Raw genomic sequence first — 10,643 nt, forward strand, 5'->3', positions numbered from 1 at the left:
CCATCTGTGGTATTTGAAAAATATATCATCAATGTTTTTACCTATAAATTAACAGGTCCTTCCCCTAAAATACAATGATGAATTTTAAAATTCTAAATAAAGATATACAAATATTGTACATGGAAAGAGCAGAATATTTACACTTAGAGAAGGATTATTTTGATTTTCTAGTTGGGATTTGATTATCAGACTTTAAACATTCTAATTTAATCTACCAATATCTGCAAAACCCAAATAGGCCACATCATTGTTCTTTTCCAAACAGACAAAAGAAGATGTTCAATAATTTTTCCATCGTTCCTTTCCCCAATTCAAAACAGAATCCAAAAGAGTTATCTTCACCATTTTCTGTATGATTTCTCCTAGTAGGTAGCTTCAACCCTTGCTCTTTAGGCAGGTGGTATATACTTGAGGTTAAGAAGATGATCTTTGGGTTCAGAAAATACTCTTGAGCCCCTGCTCTGCCACGTTTTGACTGTGTAACTTTAGGCCAAGTTTTTAATTTCATGGAATTTCAGGTTCTTTTTTTAAAAAAGATTTTATTTATTTATTCATGAGAGACACAGAGAAAGAGAGAAAGAGGCAGAGACACAGGCAGAGAGAGAAGCAGGCTCCACGCAAGAAGCCCAACGTGGGACTCGACCCCAGGTCTCAAGGATCTCGCCCCGGGGCTGAAGGCGGCGCTAAACCGCTGAGCCCCCCGGGGCTGCCCTGTGATGAGGATTAAATGAAAATATATTAAGAAAGGCTTTTGAAACAATGTGTGGCATATTAAGCATTAGCTATTGTTCTCATAATAATAATTATTATTATTATATAATATAATTATATATAATATTAATTATATGATATTAATATTATATTATAATTATATATTATGTAATAATTTATTATTATTATTACTCTGGAACCAAAATCCAGCTTTCTAAGGTTATACTGCAAAGTTTCTGGACACTTTACTGATCCAGAAAGATTATATGGCTAAACATTTCAAAGAATGGGCTCCCTTGAAGAGTTAGGACAAGAACTGTAAAAATATAGCCTATTGACCAAATCTGCCCCCATCTCAGCCAAATCCTGCCACACCTACCCACTCATTCATGCATTGTCCATGGCTCCTTTTGAACTATAAAGGGAAGGTTGAGAAGCTGTAACTGAGACCATATGACACACAAAGCCAAAAATATTCTCTATCCAGCCCTTACAGAAAAAAATGGGTTGAACCCTGAGTTAAAGGTATTTTTGCTCAAGACAGAATATTTAGTTTCTTACAATTCAAGATAACATTACTTGTGAGCAATTCTAAAGAACTACCTAGATAACCATGAGCTTTACTATTTGATCCCAAACATCAAAGCTAAATCTTGAGTAACTAAACAAAGAAAAAGCATGACAGTTTCCACTAATTATGGTCATGAGGTCCATCCCATCTACTTACCCTAAATGTGCAACTTTTGCCTTAATAACAACTCTTTTGGTTTCCTAAGACCATGGATGAATGGCTCTTCCTCATTACCTTTCTGGAACAAAGGTATTTTTAGTCACTGATGGGACTAGTATATTTGTTTTTATGTATGTGTTTGTGTAGATTAGTGTGTGACACCTGTGTGTGCCACACACTTTGCTGGATTCTGGAAATACAATTTTGACAGAGGCAGGGGGATACCATTTTTGTTCCAAGGATTGATTAAGATTTCTTTTTCCATAAAGCTTATATTCTAACAGAGATTTTTTTAAAGCCCAGAAAGTATATTGTTAAAAGGGGATAATTTCTGATAGTAACAAGAGATAAAAAGAAATACCATAGGGCTCTGGGTTGAAGAGGGATTAGTAAGGAAGAGAGGGGGCCACTTTAGATTGGATGACCAAGGAATACCTCTCCCAAGAAGAGGCATTGGTGCTGATACCTGAATAACAAGAGGAAGCCAATTTGCATATAAATCTTTTTAAAATGTTCCAGGACAAGGGAAGAGCAAGCATAAAAGCAGAATTGAGCACTGCACATTTGAGGAAGAGAAAAATATCAGTGTGGCTTGAACGTAAGTAGTATGAGGTGAGATTGGATAGGGATTTCAGGGCCAAATCACAAAGGGACTCAGGCCTTGGTAAGGTGTTTGAATTGCATCCTACATCAAATGGGAAGCCATGGGAAGCTTTTCAGCAGAGAAATGACATGATCTGATTTATGTCATACAAAGATCAGTTTGGCAGCTATGACAAATGTGAATAGTGTTTGGGAAGCATTAGAGAGCAGAAGCAGGGAGACCACAAAGTTGGCTCTTGTTATTTTGGGGGAGAGATGATAGTAGTGATGGATATGAAGAGCAATGACTACTCAAGGTATATATTGGGTATATAATCAGTTGGAATTGCTGAAGGATTAGAAATGGGAAAGCAAAAAAAGGGGAATCGAGGCCGGCTCTTACTAGTCTTGTGGTCTAAGCAACCAGGTAATTGATACAGCAATTTTCAAAATGTACTGATTTGTTCACTCAGCAAATGTTTATTGAGGACATACTTTGTGTCAGGTGCTATTCTAGGCACCAGGAACTCTAGCAATAAAATAAGCAGCAAAAATTCCTGCTCTGGCAAAATTTATATTCTAGAAGGGAACAGAGAATGCAGAGCATTAAGGGAGAAGCAAAGAATCTGAGGAGGAAGATTCTGAGAATCAGATCCTCCTGATTCTGTCTTCTAAATATTTCTTGTAGTAATTCCAGTTGAAAAAGATGGCAGCTGCATTAAAGCCACATTCACCTTGTTAAATTAATTAAATGAGGAGGCTATTAGCCTGAGGTGGCTCCAATATTGTGGCAGCTCATGTAAACAAACCAAAATCTAGGCCTGTCTATGCCTCAAAGTTATTAAATAGAAACCTAAGGACAATGAATCACAAACAGCCAGCTAGGATTTAAGCTATAGCCAATCAAAAATTGCTTTACTGCTGCCTTTTCTCTATAAAGTCTCTCCCTGAGCTCTTGCTGGTAGAATGCTCCTAACCATGTCTGGTTTGTTACTGGCCAATTTGAAACAATATATTTTCAGATAAACTCTGAAAACGTTTAGTATGCCTCATTTTTATCTTTTAACAAGGAGTAGATTTGAAAGACATTGGTGAGGGGAAGTCCTCCCAAAGGGCAGAGCTGCAAACAACTCACCTGGCCATCTACTTTGTACAAAAGAAGCTCAAGAAGTGAGAATATACAAAGATTCCTAGAAAGTAGCCAAAGTCTGGAAAGAAAAAGAAAGAACAGAGATAAGAATATCTGGTACAGAGTCATGCAGATGGACAGATAGACACTTAGTTGAAGAATAATAACAGTTATAGACTTTTGTATCACACATACCCACCAGAAAACATCGACCACCGTATAGGAACTGAACAACCGAGTAGACAAAGGGACTCTGCCGACTGACATTAGTCAGCCTTGTCATTAACCACCTCAGAACTTGCATGAAAGACCCATGAATGAAGTAGTCACAATGGCAGAAATGGAGGCTACATATGGACAACCAATATGGACTCCCACTTACCAGATGGACCTAGCTAATTTACTCTGCCTCCATTTACTAATTTAGCTACAGCAGCACCCCCTTGTCTGCAGGGGATGCCTTCCAAAATCCCCAGTGGATGCCTGAAACTACAGATAGTACGGAACCCTGTATGTACTATGTTTTTTCCTATACATACCTATGATAGAGCTTAATTTATAAATTAGGCACAATGAGAGATTGACAATTATAATAAAATATAACAATTATAACAATATGCTGTAATAAAAGTTATGTGAGTGTGTGCTTTCAAAATACCATATTGCCCTGTACTCACCCTTCTTGTGAGGATGGGAGATGCAAAATGGCTACATGAGGAGATGACATGAGGCGAATGTTGCCAGCGCTGTGACCAAGCACTGAGCTCTTACTGACTTTCTGACCACCCATCAGGAAGACGACTGGCTTCTAGAATTGGGTGAGGGTAGGGAATTTAAACCACGGAAAGCCAAACTGCAGGTAAGGGAGATCTTCTGTACCGTTGCCTCTGAAAGTCCACATAGCTCTGAAGGAAGCATCTGTGTTTCATTGTCATAGGAATAGATATCTCCTTCAGGAGTGGGTGCACCTTTCCTGCCCACAGAGCCTCAACCAGCACCACGATCTGCAGGCTCGTGGATTATCTGACCTGTAGGCATGGAGCCCCGCACAGCACAGCATCTGAATGGTGCTTCACAAACTCCGAAGCTCCCCTGACAAAACCTGAAACTGGTACCTTCCGCCAGAGGGCAAGGAAAAACCAGAGAGAGGCTGGTCACCCCTGATTGGTAGGTGGCTGTTTTAACAAGGAAGAGAACTTTATGACACCTGTTTCCAGTGGATCTCTACATGAATAGATCTCTGCATCCGCTACAAGAATCTTTAAAGTTTAGGGGTGCTTACGTGGCTTAGTTGGTTGGGCATCTGCCTTTGGCTGGGGTCATGATCCCAGGGTGCTGGGATTGAGCTCTGCATCGGGCTCTCTGCTTAGTGAGGAGTCGGCTTCTCCCTCTCCCTCTGTGTGCCGCTCAGCCTGCTTGTGCCCTTTCTCTCTCAAATAAATAAATAAAAATCTTAAAAAAAAGAATCTTTAGAGTTTATATAGAGACCTTAATGAGGTTCAGTCATGTAACTGCACACGTTGCTCACTCAAGGCTGTGTCCTTTAATTGCCTCCCTCTATAGAAACTGAGGGCTGATTGTACATTTCAAGGACAGGGGAGGGTGTCAGGAGCTTCTAATTGCCTGGGTCTAGCCCAAGGGTCAACTGGTGTTTCTGTCCTCTGCATGACCTCCTCCGACACTTTATCCCTGGTGACCCGTCTTTCCAATCTTACATGGCCCCACCCCCACCCCAGCCTCTTCTGCAAATTACCTTGAGCAGGCAACAAGGAGTTTCACTGGGATAGAGGTGACTCATTTGACAACTACCTGGCTGCATTGGAGGCAGATACCATAACAATGTAGAGAACACAGATTAAGAGAACGATTCCCAAAATAAAGAACAAGTTTTTCCACCAAGACCCATGATCCAAACCACCAATTTATTAACTCACCTAAGAAGAATGTCAGATCATTCAGAACATTCATTTGTATCCTGACGTGACTCTGCTCATACATTAGAGTTATCAGGTATGAACACACAGCAGTCTCTTGAGTAAATGGCATAGGTGACTTTTTTTTTTAAGATTTTATTTATTTATTTATTTATTCATGAGAGACACAGAGAGAGAAGCAGAGACACAGGCAGAGGGAGAAGCAGGCTCCATGCAGGGACCCTGATGGGGGACTTGATCCCGGGACTCCAGGATGATGCCCTGGGCTGAAGGCGGCGCTAAACTGCTGAGCCACCAGGGCTGCCCAGCATAGGTGACTTCTTGCAAGTCAGCAATAACATTCAAGGCCATCCTTCTTTGGAGAATAGGTTTTCTCATTAGAGACATTTCAGTGTTCACTAAGGACAGGCTTTGTTGGCTATCACTTAAGTCTTCCTAGGTGAATTCAGTAAGGCCTTCTATGTGAGCTATAACGTCCTCCAGGCCAATGGTGGGAACAAAGACAATGGCCAAATGATTGTACTGGTGGAAAACACAATGTGTTCTTCTGGCCTAGAGGAGAGTGAGGTTGGCAACTTTAGGAATTTGACCTGGCTATAATCCCATACATGTTTCCTGGGGGAAGCAACACTGTCAGGCATGAGGAGATGAACTGGGGGTTGGATGTGCCAGACCAGGACCTCTATCTTCTCCTCTTTTACAATGGTGCATGCTTCATTCCAGGTATAGTACATTTCAAAGGTCCAGCTTTCTGCAGAACAACTGAATCCCAGTAGAGATTAAGTAGTTCCTCCTCACCCAAGGGTGCAAAGTAATTATTCATCCATTCTAGTGGAGCATCCCATTGGAAATTCCCATAGGTGACACCCTTCCCAGGCATCATAGGACTTGGTATTCTCAGCAGCACAGCACTTTGATCCATGGTGACAATTGAGGAGAAATGGCACTATTTCCCACAATTCCCATACCTTTGTGGTATTGGGTATCTCAATAGAGTACTCAGTCTGGTATATGGAGCAATAAGTGCTACTGGCTGATCATTCAAATGTATTAAAACATGGGATAGTTCCTTAACCTACCCAGCAAGGTGGCTTTACCCTTTAGTAATTTAATTTAGTTCTTGCAGGTTATAGGGAAGATGGAACCTCCATTCAAAGTCATACTCTTTTGCCCAGTTTTGTTCATCATGACGTTTGAAATGTGATCCCTGACCACAGTCTATTTGATGAGGTATCTACATGGTACGCCACTTCTCTAATCCCCTAATCCCCTAATGGTGGCAACATGGTTTGTGTGGTGACAGAGGAATACTTGAGTTAGGCCAGATAGTGCCCACACAAACCAAGACATATTTAGAACATTCACTTGGAGGGACAGGGCCATGGTCATCAACTTGCCAATCCCTCATCGGTTGGAACTCCATTGAATGGCTCTAGAGTGTTTTGGCAATTGCTTTGGGCATTGCATAGAACACACAAGACATGTTACTTCACTAACCAAGTCACTGTATTTCGAGGGCAATTTGGCATCCTTGGCAATATCCCATTCCACCTGGGTACTAAGGTGGGTCTACTAATGTATATGAGGGCCAGTATAGAGAAATAGCATCAACTTCCTGATTGTCAGGAGGTGTCAGTGCCTTATGAGCTGGGATGTAGAAGGCAGTGAGAAATGTCTCAGCTCTTGCAGGTGAACCTAAATGTCTTTCCACATATCCTGACCTCACAAGGGCTAATTCATTATCATCCACCTCTCAATTTCCCATTGGTTTAAGCCATTGGGATAATCCCTTTAGAAAAGTCCAACTGAGGGTCCAACAAAGGGTTAATGTCCAGGGCTCATGAGTGATCATCAACCAAAAATGCTCTGAGTTCAACTCACTGACTGCTATGGTTCTTTCCTGTTACAAGGAAGACAGATTCTTATCCAACTTATGCAAATAACTATATGGACATGAAAATAAGAATACACACTAAGAGTCTCGAAATTCTGAAGGGATCAGATAAAGAGGAAAAGATAAATGTTTCAACTTTGTTGGGTTTTTTTATGTTTTATTTTTCCAGACTTAAGAAAACCTTTTTCAGGATGCCTGGGTGGCTCAGTGGTTAAGCGTCTGCCTTTGGCTCAGGGTATAATCCCGAGTCAGGGGATTGAGTCCCACATCAGGCTTCCTGCATGGAGCCTGCTCCTCCCTCTTCCTATGTCTCTGCCCCCCCCCCTGTGTGTGTGTGTGTGTGTGTCTGTCTCTCATGAATAAATAAATAAAAATCTTTTTTTTTTTTTTTTTTTTTTTTTTTTTTTTTTTTTTTTTTTTTTTTTTTTAATAAATAAAATCTTAAAAAAAAAAGAAAACCTTTTTCTTTCTCTGTTTTCTTAAGCTATAAGCAATTTGCCAACATACACCTTCATGAACAATTCCCAATAAAAAGTCATGGAAATTATAGTCATCCTTATCAGTTTTTCCATTAGAATTCTGTAAATTCTTATTCAGTCCAGTAGTATGATCTCAGTTATCAGACACCTGTACTTGTCAGTCTGTTCCATGAATCTCCTTGAAGATGAAGTACTTTTGCAGGAACACCTCTGCAAGGGCATCAGAGCACAACAATAACTATCTGTAAATGACAAAAGACTTAAAAGTAGCTATGGCTAAAGATCTGGTAAGAGTTCATTACAATATGATTAACATGGAAATTTGGTTATTTCTGTGACACATATCCTCTTTTTTTAAAAAATATTTTATTTATTTACTCATGAGAGACACAGAAAAAGAGACAGAGACATAGGCAGAGGGAGAAGCAGGCTCCATGCAGGAAGCCCGACGTGGGACTCGATTCTGAGTTTCCAGGATCACACCCTGAGCCAAAGGCAGGCACTAAACAGCTGAGCCATCACGCATCCCAACACATCCTCTTGATGACTCCTCCGATACTGAGCAGGGGGCTTCCTGCATAGAAAAGGAGATGGACCATGGGAGCAAGTCAAAGACATGGGATCTAGGAGTTGTATCACGTCACACCATCCGGAAGCAGCCAGCCTCAAAGAATGCTGGAACAGCCTTCCAAAGGCAAACCTGAATCAGCAGCTCAGAAGCAATATTCTGAATGTGGTGCCATCCTCAGGTTATGGGATATGCTTAAATCAAAGACTTCTGTATGGGGCTAAGTCCCCAATAAGAAGAACACAAACAGTGTGGGGAACAGGAGCGGCCCCACTTACCAACACTCTCAATGATCCAATCACAACAGGGAATTTTGTGCTTCCCATCCTTGTAACTCTGGGCTCTGCAGTGTTAAAAGTTCCGGTTTCCAATGGGTATACATCCTCTTGGCAGGAAACACAGAAAGTGTCTCATTAAACAACAAACTGTAGTTACCACTGGGACACTTTGGACTCCTTATGCCCAGAGCCCAGAAAGTCAACATCCTGGCTGTGGTATTTGACCCTAATAAGCTGAAGAAAGTGGCACTGCTTTCTTTACAAGGAGGACAGAGAGAATATGTGTGGAATCTAGGTGGTGTACTTGGGTGCCTTCTGGTATTTCCTTGCCTCCTGAAGCCAGTGTTGTAGATACAAACAGCAACTGCCATCTGAAAAAGTTGTGATATGATTGCCTAGGCCCCAGGCTATCGAGAATGAAGGTTTGAGTCACACCACCAGGGGAGCCAGCAAGTCCTGCCAAGATAATAACTGAGTACGAGGGGAATTTAGGATGAATAGCAGATTAGAGGGAGGCTGAAGGCCAATGTGACCCTGAAACCTACCGCAGCATTAGGAGCTACTATGTGTCCTGCTAAGCTTCCTCTTCTATGAGAACTGGTTAAGCAGTCTCTTTTAGGCTGTTATGTTCACCTGTCATCCTCTGATGCTGAAATCTGAAGTCCACAGGGCAGGCAGTTGGAAAGGGAAGATGGATATAAAGTTTCAATAACAAGCTGGAACCCACAACCACAAAAAGGAACTGAAACCACTCAGACCTTGCTGCTTCTGATATTGATGGTATGGGGCAAAGCTGGGGCCCTTCACTGTCATGGCACTAGACACATACTTGGTCCAGGAGTCATGGAAACCGAAGGAAGATCAAGCAGAAGGGGAAGAAGTTGCTGGCTCAGCCACTGCCTTCTCATCAAGGTGATCCAGCAAAGCCCCAACATGTATCTAAAAAGTGGCTGCTACCCTCCAAATCTCCCACAAGAATCTCTTATGGCTGGTACTAACCAAAAACATAAAGAGAATTCTAGGAAAGGTAGCTCAGCCTAGCCAAGTTGACACCTTACAAAACCATCATAACCTTACCTTAAATGACTTCCTATTACTTTTATACTCTTAAAAAAACTTGCGAGATTCTTGGGACCTAACATCTGCCAGACGTTCTGGCTTTATCTCTTATCCTCCCACACACACACCCCATCTCAGGCTATATGTATTTATGTTTAGTACAAACGTTCTAAATTTTCTAATCTTTCCACACTATTCCTTGTGGCTGGAATATTCTTCCTTCCTTTCTTCTCTTTCCCTTAACCTGGCTGAAACCTATTCACCCGAATAGGTGAATGGGCTCAGCTTCTTTTTGGAAACCTTCCCTGACACCTCTTTATCATCGGTGGCCAGTACAAAATCAGGTCCGTAGTTAGCATCCAACAAATCTTGGTTAAATAAATTAATATATGACAATGACACAACTGATTCTTTTTTTTTTTTTAATTTTTTTTTTAATTTTTATTTATTTACGATAGTCACAGAGAGACAGAGAGAGAGAGAGAGAGAGAGAGAGAGAGAGAGAGAGGCAGAGACACAGGCAGATGGAGAAGCAGGCTCCATGCACCGGAGCCCAACGTGGGATTCGATCCCGGGTCTCCAGGATCGTGCCCTGGGCCAAAGGCAGGCGCTAAACCGCTGCGCCACCCAGGGATCCCGACAACTGATTCTAAGTGAATGAACATAGCTGCAGTCTTAGGCATACAGCAGAGAAAGTGCTATAGTCAAGGTCAGTGAGTAGACAATACATCCAGTCTATTAAAATGTGTGGAACACTATTCAGTACTACAGAAATATACACATTCCATTTATCCACTTATTCACTCTATCCCTTTGCTATATAAGCTGCCATTTCAACACATCCTGCTTGCCTTAGTTTGACTCTCCCCCAAACAGAGCCTAACACAAGGTAATTTATTTAGAAGGTGATTCCTGGGAGCAGGATTAAAAATCAGGGAGGGAGGAAAGGGAAGGGGGAAAAGTCCAGTAAACAGGGTTATTGAGCTGGCTACTGCCCTGAGCAGAAGTTTTATCTGACCAGAAACCCTCTGAGGACCTGTGGAGAACCTTAGATATCCCTCTGAGAGGAGGCTGACACACTTAACTACTAACCCCATCCTTCACTGTTTTTGACTGTTGCTCTAGGAACTTGTCCCTGTCCCCTTCCCAATACTTCCAGCCAGATGGGGATGAATGAGATCTCAAAAGATCTTTAGAAAAGGCCTCAAGGTAGAAAATCAAAGGCACCACCAGCACTTGTGGCAGGATATTAGGCAAAAACTATCTACCAGAGCTGCAA

Source organism: Nyctereutes procyonoides, unplaced genomic scaffold, assembly GCF_905146905.1.
Source record: "Nyctereutes procyonoides isolate TBG_1078 unplaced genomic scaffold, NYPRO_anot_genome, whole genome shotgun sequence".
NCBI classification, from domain to species: Eukaryota; Metazoa; Chordata; class Mammalia; order Carnivora; family Canidae; genus Nyctereutes; species Nyctereutes procyonoides.